This window comes from Hemitrygon akajei, chromosome 20 (assembly GCF_048418815.1).
Source record: "Hemitrygon akajei chromosome 20, sHemAka1.3, whole genome shotgun sequence".
NCBI classification, from domain to species: Eukaryota; Metazoa; Chordata; class Chondrichthyes; order Myliobatiformes; family Dasyatidae; genus Hemitrygon; species Hemitrygon akajei.
The window spans coordinates 49,944,639-49,958,317 of record NC_133143.1 but is presented as its reverse complement, the minus strand read 5'-3'; the positions used below and the strand labels follow the sequence as shown (position 1 = coordinate 49,958,317).

General features: G+C 42.6%; 1 protein-coding gene across 4 annotated transcripts in view; it reads right to left on the bottom strand.

Moving 5' to 3' along the window:
• The window catches only part of LOC140713767 (cadherin-6-like), a 213,570-nt gene that overhangs the window by 186,973 nt on the left and 12,918 nt on the right, over positions 1 to 13,679 (bottom strand). Inside the window, exon 1 of one of the 4 annotated variants that reach the window (XM_073024268.1) lies at positions 10,213 to 10,610. The exons of 1 other annotated variant lie outside the window; for it this stretch is intronic. The gene's annotated coding sequence lies outside the window, so the exon portion shown is untranslated. Of the gene's footprint in view, positions 1 to 7,382; positions 7,481 to 8,961; positions 9,091 to 10,212; positions 10,611 to 13,679 lie in introns of those variants that run through there. 2 more of the 4 variants (XM_073024269.1, XM_073024270.1) reach the window with 2 other exon arrangements.

The window sequence follows — 13,679 nt, the reverse complement described above, 5'->3', positions numbered from 1 at the left end:
TCAGCTCTTAATTTAGACAGTGCTTTAGCATCTATCCATACCTTATCCAACTTTGTTCTGTAACTCTATAACCCACTTTCATTTGTCATCGTGTTTACTAGAGATATTATTTAGTGAGCAATTATCACATCAGAAATATACTATCTGATACTGTATTACCCAAAGAAAATGGTGATGCTAAGATTAAAAAAACATTGATAAAGTTTCACAATTTGCTCTTCTTATAGCTCACCTCTTCAGAATGACACACCTCTTAAATGTAACATTAATTAACAGTTAAAAAACTGTGAAATTAAAAAATAATAGACTGCAAGATTAACAAAACACTTATAGTGCACCATTAAACAAACTCTATTACAAGCATCTTGAAATCAGAAAGTTAATACAAAGCCAAAAGCAATGCCTAGGCAACTCCAATAACAGAGAGTCAAGTGTCACTATTAATAAGTCTATCCTGGGAATTAATAACTAAGTGGTCTGCAATTTTCTAACTTCTCACACACTGCAAAAGCTGACTGATTGATAACCTTGTGACCTGAATGATGTCTGTGTACACAGAACAAGCTGAATCTGAAGACAAATCTTATCTTCATCAATATGAACCTTGCCACAATCACAAAAGATGGGACGGTAAGAGGTTCACTGGTATTCAAAGCTGGATCTATCGATTGAGGCAGGATCCTACATGTACTTCATGAAATATTTAGCAAAATTGAGACCTTATTAAATGTTGGCATGACATTGTGGGGACAGAATCTCTGCCAGCCCAGCTAAGTCCTCCATCCAAATCACATTTTTCAGCATGTCAAATGATAAATTTCTGGTGAAACAAATACAAGTCGAGAATACCCAGTGGCATTTGAAAGGATAATAAACTAGCATTCAGCTCAGGGGCATAAATATAGTGGACTATGAAGACATTATCAATAACCAAAGCTATGTAATGACTCCAAGCACATTATTTTCCTTCCCACAGTTGGTGCCTGATCTGTTGAATAATTCTTACATTATCTTTTGCCTTGGATTTCCAACAACTCGTTTCCATATTTTTCAGTTCCAGCACAAATGTTTGTTTCTCTTCGCTTCTCTCTTAAGTGCTCTCATTCAAATATTAACCAGATGGCTACAAAAACATCCTGTCACTAGGACAACCTTCACATTCACCTTATCACAAAAGTGTTCCTCGGTTCTTTCCAACACCTCCCCTCCTCCTACAACTGCAATATGCACTTGGTTTTCCTTTTTCCTTAGCACCAAGCATGCATTGGCATTGAACATTAATTCTGTTTCTCCCTCTACAGATGCTGACTGACGCCCTGCAAATTTTGCTTTAATTTCTTTTTGTTTACAATTTCATTTTTTTTAAATTTATCTAAATCTTTTACCCATTTTTGTTTATTTAGCCATCTTTTCTTTATTTAAAAAAAAATTTTTAAATTGTATTTTATTATTAGAGATTTTATTTATTTTATTGAAGAATGTAGGCATCTCCCTTAAAATCCGCAGTCAATAGAATCTCCTCACTTCCTGTGCCTTATGTATGTAAAATACCATAGAATAATCAGAACTGACGTCACTGGATTGCATTTGTATAGTGCTTCAACTGAATGCTCTGGTGAAATCTTCAGTCAGAAAACTAATGTTAGCAAGAGCTGAAGGACCAGAGTTCTTGCTTGCAAGCTCCACAGCTTTCTTCCTCAAGTTGGTAAAGCTTCTCCACTGCCTTGCATTGCGGGCACCAAGCACTAACTAGCCTGACAAAAATAGTCCCAGTAGAACACCATGTGCCCAGTCACACGGGCAAGGCTTTCCAGTCTCAGTACTCAATGTATTGTGCACATCCCAGGAAGTTATTCTATCTGATGAAAGGGATTGGTGGATGGGCAAATGATGGGTGTTTGGGATTGGTCCTTGCTCCTAACCTCAACCGTTTCAGCTCCACAAACATGGCAAAATTTAGCTTCTGACCTCACTATGCATTTTGATGAAGTAGGTTGCCTTTGCACTAGTCATCTCCTGTCTCAAGATGGACTCTTGTCCTCATGGTCTACTTTATTATGATCTGGAAACTTATCATAAACTACAGTGCACTTTCTCTGTAGCTGTAACTCTATAACCATAAGTTTGATTTTGTACTACCACAATGCACTGTATGGACAGTATACAGACCAGCCATATCACTGTACCTCAGTACAGGTACCAATAATTAACCAATTCCGAATCTTCCCAATCTATAATTCAGTGTACCTTCTAGGAAAAGGAACAAGTTACTCTTTGATGTAGTCCTCTTTGTACTGCTTTTGCGTCACTGAGAACGTATTAGTGTCTGAGAAAAACTTTTGAAAATCATCTTAAAGCAATAAATTTGACTATTAATTTTGTATTGAAAGAACAAGCTGATTCAACCACAGGGGGGAGCCAGACTCCGTTTAAAGACATCCTTTATCAATGCAATGCAGCACCAACATCGTTTCGCCTTCAGGACAGCATGAACACTTTTTGCTTCAAATGTTTAAACTAAAAATACAAAGGAAACAGAAATCGTGATGTCTCTCAGGTGCAAGTTTGTGCAAAATGCTAAATACTTTATGCCAAAATGCTAATAACTCTGATCTTTCCTACTGTTTATATTGTTTGATCTTGGGGTGGGGGACGTTATGGAGCATAGGGGTCAGGTGTGACTCAAAGGTTTATATCGGCTTTTAAATCCAATCAGGTCTGCTAGAAGACAATATAGGTCCAAATTTGGCGTTTCTCTTACAAGAGCTTTGTTTTTCTGTTACAAACTTCCGAAGATTTCTTTTGGTGGAGTTACTTTCTCACTTGAAATTTTCATTCACTCTGCACGGCTCAGATTGCCGGAGAATTTCTCGAAATTATTCCTGAAAATATGTTTCCATCACTGAGCTGAATGCTGAGCCGTGGCAACAGATGTTCCTGAAACAACACTGCACGCACCAGCATTGTGAACCTCCGGCAAAGCCTCTCTCTGGATACCAATGAATTGTTCCCTTCTCTTTTACTCGTTGCTACAGATTGCAGAGGAAGGATCTCGACCCAAAACGCCAATTGCCCTTTTCCCTCTGCAGATGCTGCCTGACCCGTTCACTTCCTCGGACGGTTCTCTTTTTTTTGCTCCATTAATATGGGCCTTTGCTGTCACACACATCTACTTCCCGCCAAAGCCAAGGATTCATGTCATGTCACACCACTGAATAAAGACTACCCAAAACTATGAATCTCAATATGATCATGAATCACGGCGTTACTGGCCAATCTGCCGTCAGTGTGTAAGATAACAACCCCAAGGGTTTCTGTTAACGGACTGGCAAACACTGTTCAATATATATTTATTTGAAGGCAATGGATAGTTGATAAAGTGAAGAACGTTTGTTCTGATAGGGTTTATGAACTGTCTGAACAAGACTTTGTTTTGTTTATGACAAATTAAACGCGGTTGGATCTCCGGACCTCCCGCGTTGACTAAGAATGTGAGGAGTGAATACCGGTGCACCGGAGTACACCGTTTACAATTGCCTTGCTTCTGTCTTCCACGATATAAAGATACTGCTAAATCTCTGTATTTTCTCAGCACCGCCGTGACGATGTGCGGAGAGGGGTGGGGGGAGAGAGCGGGTTTTTTTTGTGTGTGTCTGCACTCCGCTGTAGTTGTCATTTGCTTTCATAACGCGGCGGAGAGTGGGTGAAGGGTGCTCCACGAGGCAAGCTGCCGCTTCGCTCTTTCCAGACAGAAGCATAGCTGGCTGATTAGCATCCTGTCAATTTCAATCCCGAACCAAAGCCTCCAAGGTGATGTCAGTGAGCAATTGGAACAAGGCGCATTTGCAAACGGATAGAGAAAATGTTTATAGACACGCACATATTAATAGGAACTAAAGGCGCGGCAGCCGTCAAGAAAGTGTCTAGGTTGAGATTAAAATAAAAGATGCGCGTTTTTAAGACTCGCTCCCGACGACCGTGGCTTTGAATCAGGAAAGACTAGTATTGTTGCACTTTGAAGTCAATGAAAACTAAATTGGGAGCCCGAGTTGATTCTGCAACTAAAATTAGTTGCAGATTATCGGGTTGGCAACAGTTGGGTTTTATCCGGCTCTCGGTCTCTTCCAGGGCGCAGTACACCCCCGCAAACCAAACTTCCAATTCTCACCGGGACAACTTAAGCTGATGACCTAATGACTTAATACGGCGGACGCAGGACATTCGTGTCAATGCCATCGCTCTCTTTGTCTCACCTCCCTGCTTTTACAGCACAACACTTGGCAGGAGTTGAGAGTTTAACTGGGCAAACTTCCATGCGGAGAGACTAACTGTCCACATGCGTCCCCCTGGAAATGGAGGCAATCCATCCTGCGAAAACATACTGGGCTGGCGAGTAGGTTCATAACAGACCTGTCTCTCTCCGAGCCGCTTGGCGGAGAAAAGTGGAGCGAGGACCGATGGGGTAACCTGCCTCAGAATAGTCCATACTTTTCATCTATATTCTACTCCCTGCTCTTCATTGCGCGCTGCCGCACTAGCTGGGAGGGATGTGCCCTGGCATTGGAAGGGAATGGGCAAGAGCTTAATGGAGAAGGCAAGGAGTTGGTGAGGGTACGGACCGAAAAGACACTATCCATGCCGAATGCTTGGAACTGATAGGATCAATGAAGGATAATCAGGAGTTCAATAACACTCTCCCCTACCCAAGTTGGCTAGGCTAAGTCCAAACGGCCGAAAACTGCACTACTAACTTGCCTGTTTTCCCTTGCCTTTCATTGAAACTCCAGGCAATTTTACTACGGCACTGCGGCGCTGTCATGCTAATATTGTGTCGCTCCGCATTGACCGAACCTTGAAAGAAGTCCCCAGCCGTTTACACCATTCGTCTAGTTTCACAGAGAACACTTCGCCCTTTTCAAAGAATGTTTATTCGTAGATGAAATGGAGCAAGATGAATGACATCTGGTCGCTGTCCTTGTGATTAATTTCCTTCATGGTTGAGTTGGGGTGAGCCTGGACACTAGTGGCTAAATAAATCCCTCTAATGATTCCTCAGTTGTTGAAGAATGGGAATATTCAATGACTAAGCATTTGGGAATATTAGGATTGATGGGGAAAAGCTAACGGGATGGCTGGGAATTGAGGACTTGTATGGCTCTCAAGAGAAATGGGGGTCCTGATGTCTTGGAATACTTAATGCACTAATGCTGCACTCACTAAGCAATACACGAATGAACTCCACGACAAAAGCTAACTTAATCACTTCCCGTTTAAGGGGATAAGGAATTAAGGGACAATTGATCTGCAGCCAATCCTAATTTTAATGTAACCAGCAAGGTAATGTAGACACTAACAACCACCATCACCAAAACTGGTGGGAACCGTTTGTATTTTCCTATATATGCTAGCTGACCTGTTGAGTTAATTCAGCATCTGATGTTACCTTGCCACACATAAAAATGAACACTGCGAACATGATTATCACACAGAGTCCCATTCACATGTTCATACCTTTCAAATAAAACTTTCCATTTGATTCCAGTTTGCTATGTTAAACTTCAATAACCTCGATAAATTACACTGAGGATATTAGGCAGCTTCTTAGAACTGTAAGCGCCCTTTTTCGATTTGTACACTTAAATAGGTAGCAAGTACTTCACTTCAGTTTGTGTTTAGATAATATTAATTAGAAACACGTCAGGTCTGTCAGCTTTAATTACAACATGAAAATGTCTTTCTCAAAAAGTATACAGTTAAATACTACAAATGCTAGCAATCTGAAACAAAAACTTTCAGTACTAAATGGGGGAGGAAGTTCTGAAGGGAGAGCAACAATTACCCTCAACTACTCACCAGCTTCCGATGGATCTTGGCTCAATTTTGTTTTCCTCCCTTTCTTTCCCAGCAAATCACTTCTACTCTTCATGCTCCCTGGTTTGTAGACAAGCTTCCTTTTCAACTTCAACTAAATGCCTTGCATGGTAGCCACTATAAGATTCTGAACTGAACTTAAAATTGTCGGCCTAAAATTGTAATTTCTCCAGTCGATTGCTTCAAGCAAAGGCAAATGCGCAACTGATCCACAATTTTCAATAAATAGCAGCTCAATAATCATTAATATCAACGTTCTTAAGATCAGTATGATTTTGTCAGGACTCTTTCAATTACTGTACCTATAGCAAGGCTTGCAGATTGGAATTGCTGCTTCCATTAGAGCAGTCAGAATATTATGGAGTCCAAAATTCTGCTCGTTGAAGCAAGTTTAGGTTATGATACTTTCATGTTTCCATTAGTGCTGGGATCAGAATGTTTCCTTCGATAGTCCAGGTTTTTAGGCAAATATCTTTCTAACCAATAAGAGTAAAAGGAAGACAATGTTACTTCCCTAAAAGGTACAGCACCTTCACACCTAATATGTCTTTTATACAGACATACTATCTAAAGTCCAAATGTATTTTGTCAAAAATTCTTTACACACTGTGTTAAAATAAAAACGCAGTAACATAAGGATAAATGTGATTGGTATGGTCACTATGATGTATCTCTAATGCTAAAAGTGTCTATATGACGTTAACAGTTGCTTTGAATATATTACATAACTCTTCTCAATTCATGGTTCTGAGTGTAAAATTGACTCTTGTATCTTAGGAGCCTAGCAGTGTACAGTTAATCTCAGAATCATTTTCCCCCTTTTTCCCTGACATGTGAAGGAGCTTTTTCAATGTTATGTCAACAGTGAGCCCCTGACTGTTTGCCCAGAATGGAAACCAATGAGTTTACAGGGGCAGTAGTAATGAAGCTGCTGCTTTCTCACTATATATCTAAAATCCATTGCAATATCACATAGAAATTACATTCAAAAGTGCTCACATATACAATTCAATAAAATCAAATGCATCCAATATAATAACAGACAAATCTTAATCAAAACACTTTAAAAACACGATGCCATATAATGTGCAGGGATAAAGCATCTCAGGCATATCAATACTTGCACAAAATGAAATTTAGTTTTGCTGATCATTTAATATAAATTAAATTATTGCACCATTAGTTCAACAAGGAGTAAATCGTACGGACGAAAATAAATATACATCTCCAGCCAATTCCTTCCAGTGTCTCATACACTGCAGCCCAGATTGAGACTTCATGAAGACTCAAGGCAACAAGTCAAAATATCCCGCAAGACTTCCCGAGCAGTACCAGCACCAGACGCATATTGGAGGCCTAATTTGTCAGGAAGATTCCCAAGTGTACCACAATTTTAAAACAAACCCTCTCTAGATAATTATAAATTTAAACACGCTTACATGAAATATTTGACAATGCATTTCCAGATTTACTGTCGGAACAAAGATTTCGCGGGCAAATTATTGCATTACCCCTTAAATCGCTGGGAGCATCACTTGGCCTTCACAATCCCATAGCTGTGATATCACCCGGATCTAAGCACCTGCCGTTTAGCGTCTGTAACTTGTGCACCTAACCTTCTTCAATCACTCCCAGTCTCAGCGGGGAAGGAGGAAGAGCGACTTGTTTAGATAATGGGAATTGCATTATTGTCGTACACATCAATCTTGATTTATTTAATCTATCAAGTCTCGTCTGAGCTATAATTAAGCTTCTGTTTTTCAGAGTCCATATGACGCAAACACAAAAGAGTCAGAAGGATTCATTTAAACAACCAAGAGCCTAAAAAAAGTTCGAAATTACTTTATCGATAACCAGTGCTCTCAAAGTCGATGGTCGGAATGGGGCTAAATAGATTAACAGAACCATGGTTTAAAAAATAAAACATGGATTCCATCTATTTTAACCGACAAAGCTCGAGCCTCAAATATTAAAAAGTTAATTTTGGGCGAGGAACCCTGATAGCTAAGCGTCTGTGAAGAGATTGTGTGTGTGTGTGTGTGTGTGTGTGTGTGTGTGTGTGTGTGTGTGTGTGTGTGTGTGTGTGTGTGTGTGTGTGTGTGTGTGTGTGTGTGTGTGTGTGTGTGTGTGTGTGTGTGTGTGTGTGTGTGTGTGTGTGTGTGAGAGAGAGAGAGAGAGAGAGAGAGAGAGAGAGAGAGAGAGAGAGAGAGAGAGAGAGAGAGAGAGAGAGAGAGAGAGAGAGAGAGAGAGAGAGAGAGAGAGAGAGAGAGAGAGAGAGAGAGAGAGAGAGAGAGAGAGAGAGAGAGAGAGAGAGAGAGAGAGAGAGAGAGAGAGAGAGAGAGAGAGATTGATTTTTGTCACACTTTTGGAATCGAGCTGAAACAACGGCAGAGCGCAACACGGGAGGTTTGTGAGAATGTTACTGTAGTTGGGGTACCGGAGCTCATCACGCAGCGGCAGAATGGGTTAAAACACTTGCAGTGTGTTTACACCGTGGGCTCAATTTATATTATTCAAATTGCGCTTTAGAAACCCCCAACCAACAACTGAAATTAGCGCGGCTGATTTAGAAAGCCCGAGATGCTTGAAACATCCTAATCTTTTCCTCACGGAGACTGTAGATATGTCACTTTTTCCCCAAATAAGGTTGCATTTATTACACCGAGGAACGTAGAGCGCTCAGCCCCTTAACAAACACACATAATGTCAGGTTCACTGACAACCGATGGACGAGAGTAGCATTGAATACACACACTTATCCCTTGTACAAATCTTAAAGCCCCCTACATTCCCGAATCATATTCCTGTTGAGGAATTATCTTTTTCCATCGGATGAATAAATGCAGTACAATGGACTCCTCTTTTAAAGAGCTGGTACGGGTAAAATGGGCCGAATGGCCTTCTCCTGAGCAACCGTTCTGCAATTACCTCAGGGGGGAATTTTGGCCACTCTGCGGTCGCAGGGCGAACCAAGGGCATTCGGTCTCTAGAGGGTTAACTCGCTGGCAAGTTAAATCAAGCCTGTTAGTGACTCCCTCCCCTGGGGCTTGACATTCACTGGGATTTCTGACCAGTACTTGGGTTACTTACAGCACCTGACAGCCCAGCCAAATCGCAAGACGACACCCGCCTGTGGTTTCTAGCGCGACAGAAGCAGGCGAGCTCAAAGTTCGGTGAAAATATAAAGGGTTTTTAACGTTCAGGGGGGAAAAAAAAACAATTACGGAAAGTAAACCGGTTTCGTCGGGGGCGCCGGGTGGCGTGCCTGCATAATGCAGGAGAAACCAATCTTTCTGTAAACCGTTAGTGAGGAAGTGGACAGACCACGCACTCTCACAAAATATTAGATATCCTGTATAATACAACGCTACATATATTATACACTGCGTACACACAGCAAACACTCGGGCACCTGCACACTTAATGATGTGCTGCACGCGAGTGCACCTGTACACCTAATGGATTAAAACTGCTCCGTGCTAAATATTGAGTGGCCGTATGGGAAGTGATGAAGCCAGCAGTTGGCTCCGACAAAGCCTGTCCATGCTAAACTCTGCTCATTTTGGGGTCGGGTCTATAGCGGCGGTAACTCGGGTTACGTTCTATCTTCCGTCCTCATCGCATGCTGTTCTCCAGATGCCGGGTTGACCTTGGGCAGAGACACAGACACCGAAGTGGCAGCCACCCCTCCCACAACATCACCTCCCCCCCCCCCTCACCACCCAGTCTCCTGTCTCTCGTCCACCGCGCCAATCGCTCTGCTTTGCCTCAGTACCAGCATCCCGCCGATTCGTTTTATTTTGGCGTGTCTGGTCTGTGTACACAGTGGGGAGGGAGGGGGTGCAATTTAGCAGACTACCCTCACCTCGCACAATAACACGGAGCTTACTGAGGGATGTTACAACGCTCCTCGGCCCACGCCCCTCGCCACAAGGTGCAGAGAATTAACACAAACTATTAAAGTTGAGCCGGAACACGCACAAACCACACGCATTTCGCTTCCACTTGGCGCCGCGCAATCGAGCCACTTTGGAGCAAAACAAAATTGCTCAGCTAACTCTCGCCCCGCTCCCCCGAATCCTGTCCCCGCCGACAAGTGTTCCCATGCGAGCCTCCCCCTGCATTTGAAAGCCGCCCGAGGCAGCCGGAGTGAAGGCACGGTCGAGCCTCATAGCGCAACAGCCGCGGCAAGCACGGACGCTGTTTTCACACGGCGACAAAGGATGCAGAGGGGGGGGGGGCAAAAAAAAACAACAAAATGCCCTCCGGGTTATCTTTGTTAACCGGCGGACAAACATCCGACAGAAAGCCCTGCCTCGATGCCAGAGTGAGAGCACTTACCTCTAACGCGCATTGTCCATCAGGTAGGTTGATGTGGCTGGCTAGAGAGAGTACCGCTAAAGTAAGGCGCTGCTGCTGTTCAGCGCTGCGGTTGCTTTTGGAATGTTGAGATAGCAAGGCTGACTTCTTCTTCTGTCTAGTTCAGGCATCTGGTCGTAGCATCACTCCTTTATTTGGCACTTGGAAGCAGCGACCCGCAGCCGAGAGAGAGAGGTGGTGGAGTGAGGGGAGGGGGGTAGATTTCTCTCTGCCCGTCAGCTTGTTGATTGGTGACCATTCGGTTCTCTGATTATTATTAATAATAACATCCGCCTGAAGGACTGACAAGGCTGTATGCTTGCTGTGCAGTCTGTGCTCTGCACGGACGAGGGGGCAGTGGGAATCCTGTGTCTTTCAGGGCTGAGGAATTTGCAAGTGAATTCAGTGGGAGTGTTACAGTGAAGAGCTCTCTGTTCTAAGAGCCTCCCTCTGCGTCCTCCCCCACCCCTCCAAAACACACACACACACACACACATATATGCATGCATGCATACACAGTGATGGATTGACCTCCCCCCCCCCCTTTTGAAGTCTGAAGCAATGCATTCTTCCTTGTCCCCATCCCCCGCTACTTTCTAATCAGCGTTCTTTCATGAATTGTCGATAATAAACGGCGAGGCTGCCCACGAATTGTAAATCATTTTCAGATCAGGCATCTTCGCCCCACTCAGGTGAAGTGATCTCTGCTTCTCCCACTTACTCCGAATCCGACCAGAACCCGGCAGACTGTTGATCAAAGCATGGACCCAACAACAGCTGAATCTGTAGCACACACTTAGAGCATGTGTATTCTTTTTATTCATGTGGGGCAAATCTAATATGCAAAAAACATACAGAATAAGGGAATAACATTTAAATGGGAAAACATTCAATTACTTTGGGAATATGTTATTTCTTTATTCATAGAAATCTGTGGCTAAAGAACTAATATATTCATAGAATCTTACCAAGAAAATAGTTTTGCACTAAATGACTTATTTCAATTGCCTGGCATATAAATATTTAGCTGTAAAGTAATCCTGCACAACATGCTTCTAGTGGTTAACCCTCTGTGGAACCAAATGGTCTTTGTCTCTCTGTATCTGAATGAATTCCCTGCGTTCCCTGAATTTCCACGTTTAATTCCCAGGACACTTCATGTCAGGAGACTCTAAAGCTAACTGATGCTCCAAGGGCATGGTTTCTTGGAACAACTGTCTTGCTTTTCAAAGGCTGCCGGATGTTTTCATGATTTATTTTTTGTAAGTCTCTATATTGTTTTGTGCCATTGAATGCTTGAGATAGGAGAATGAGGGGAGATCTGACAGAGGTCTACAAAATTATCAGAGGCATAGATAAGGTAAATGCAAGCAGCCTTTATTAATTGAGGTCGGGTAAGACTAGAACTAGAGGTCATAGGTTTAAGGTGAAGGGTAAAATGTTTAAGGGGAACATGAGGGGAAACATCTTCACTCAGGGGTGGGGAGCATGTGGAATGAGCTGCCAGTGGAAGTGATGGATGAGAGTGCAATTTCAACATTTAAGAGTAATTTGGGTAGGTACGTGGATGGGAGGGGTATGGAGGGCTATGGTCCAGGTGCATGTCGATTGGACTAGGCAGATTAAGGGTTTGTCATGGACTAGATGGGCCGAAAAGCTTGCATCTGTGCTGTAGTGCTCTACAGCTCTATGACATTTTACTTTCCTGGCTAAAATTCACAGAAAGGAATAAACAAGAACCAAAATCAGTGAAAGAGAGGGGAAAAACAGAACAACATGAACAAAATGCTGGAGGAATTCAGCCGGTCAGGCAGCATCTATGAAAATGATTAAACACTCAATATTTCAGGCTGAGACCCTTCATCAGGACTGGAAAGCAAGGGGGAAGGTGCCAGAATTAAAAGATGGGGAAGGGAATTAGGACAAGTTAGAAGGCGGTAGGTGAAGCCAGGTGTTGTGGGAAAGTAAAGGGCTGGAGAAGAAGGAATATGATGGGAGAGGAGAGAAAAGGAAGAAAGAGGGACAGGAGGGGTAAGTGATAGACAGGTGTAGAGAAGAGATAAGATGCCAGGGTGGGGAATAGAAGAGGAAGGGGGGAGGGAAAAGAAAAAAAATTACCAGGAGGAAAAAAAAATTGATGTTCAAGTTTGAAGCTATCCTAATGGTATATGAGGTCTTGCTCCTCCAGTTTATTTTAAAAATGTTTTTTTGGGGAAAAATCAGATGTTGGTTGACACAGAAGTTGTTACGATGCTTTCACAAATGCTCTCAGTGGAAGAGCTAACTTTAGCATGAAAAAATGGAACTAATTGAAAGGTCACTCTGCTTAATAGCTCATGCAGCATTATACTGGTGCTAGATCATTGGCACAGTTCACAGCACTTAAGAGAATATTCCTATTAGCTGAATGGCTGATGATAATCCAAAACCATTCTGCAGTATTTAATTGGAGTCACTCCTGTTATTAAACTTTTACATATTAAGCTGCATTTTCATTGGCTGAAACCCCTCCCTGAGATATTCTTCCATTAGGAACTGCCCGCCTACTTCTATCCACTGCAAGGCAATTCCACTTCATAGCATCTGCCTGGATTTTTAAAGTGTGTAATAGGCAAGTTACTTTAGGATGGAGCCTGTACTTTACTGATATCTCCTGAAGAGAGACTGGCCCAAAATTAAAAAAAAAGAGTAATGCAGTGGGTGGGCTGGGGAATGAGTGATCCATTTAGTCACATACCAACACACACCATGGCTAAATTCAACCTCAAGCCATCTATACTCGGTGGCCACATTATTAGTCACCTCCTGTACTAAATAAAATGGCCACTGAGTGTATGATCGTGGTCGTCTGCGGCTGTAGACCATCCACTTCAAGGTTCAATGTGTTGTGTTCGTAGTTGCTCTTTTGCGCACCACTGTCATGATGCATGGTTATTTGAGTCAATGTCACCTTCCTGGCAGCTTGAACCAGTCTGGTCATTCTCCACTGACCTCTCTCATTAGCAAGGCATTTTCATCCACAGAACTGCCACTCATTTTTTTTTTCTGGTTTTTTTTTGGACCATTCTCTGTAAGCTCTGGAGACTGCTATGTATGAAAATCCCAGGAGATCAGCAGTTTCTGAGATACTCAAACCACCCACATAGCAGCAACAATCATTCCACAGTCAAAGTCACTTAGAACACATTTCTTCCCCATCCTGATGTTTGGTTTGAACAACAATTGAACCTCTGGACCATGTCTGCGTGCTTTTACGAATTGACTTTCTGCCACATGGTTGACTATTTGGATATTTGCATTAATGAACAGGTGTACAGGTGGATCTAATAAAGTACATGTGTTGATGGTACCAATGGAGATGAGATTACTGCTTTGATGGTATGTGGCATCTCCACACTGTTAGCCAACATTCACTATTTCAATGAATGTATAGTACCCAAGTGCCTTTA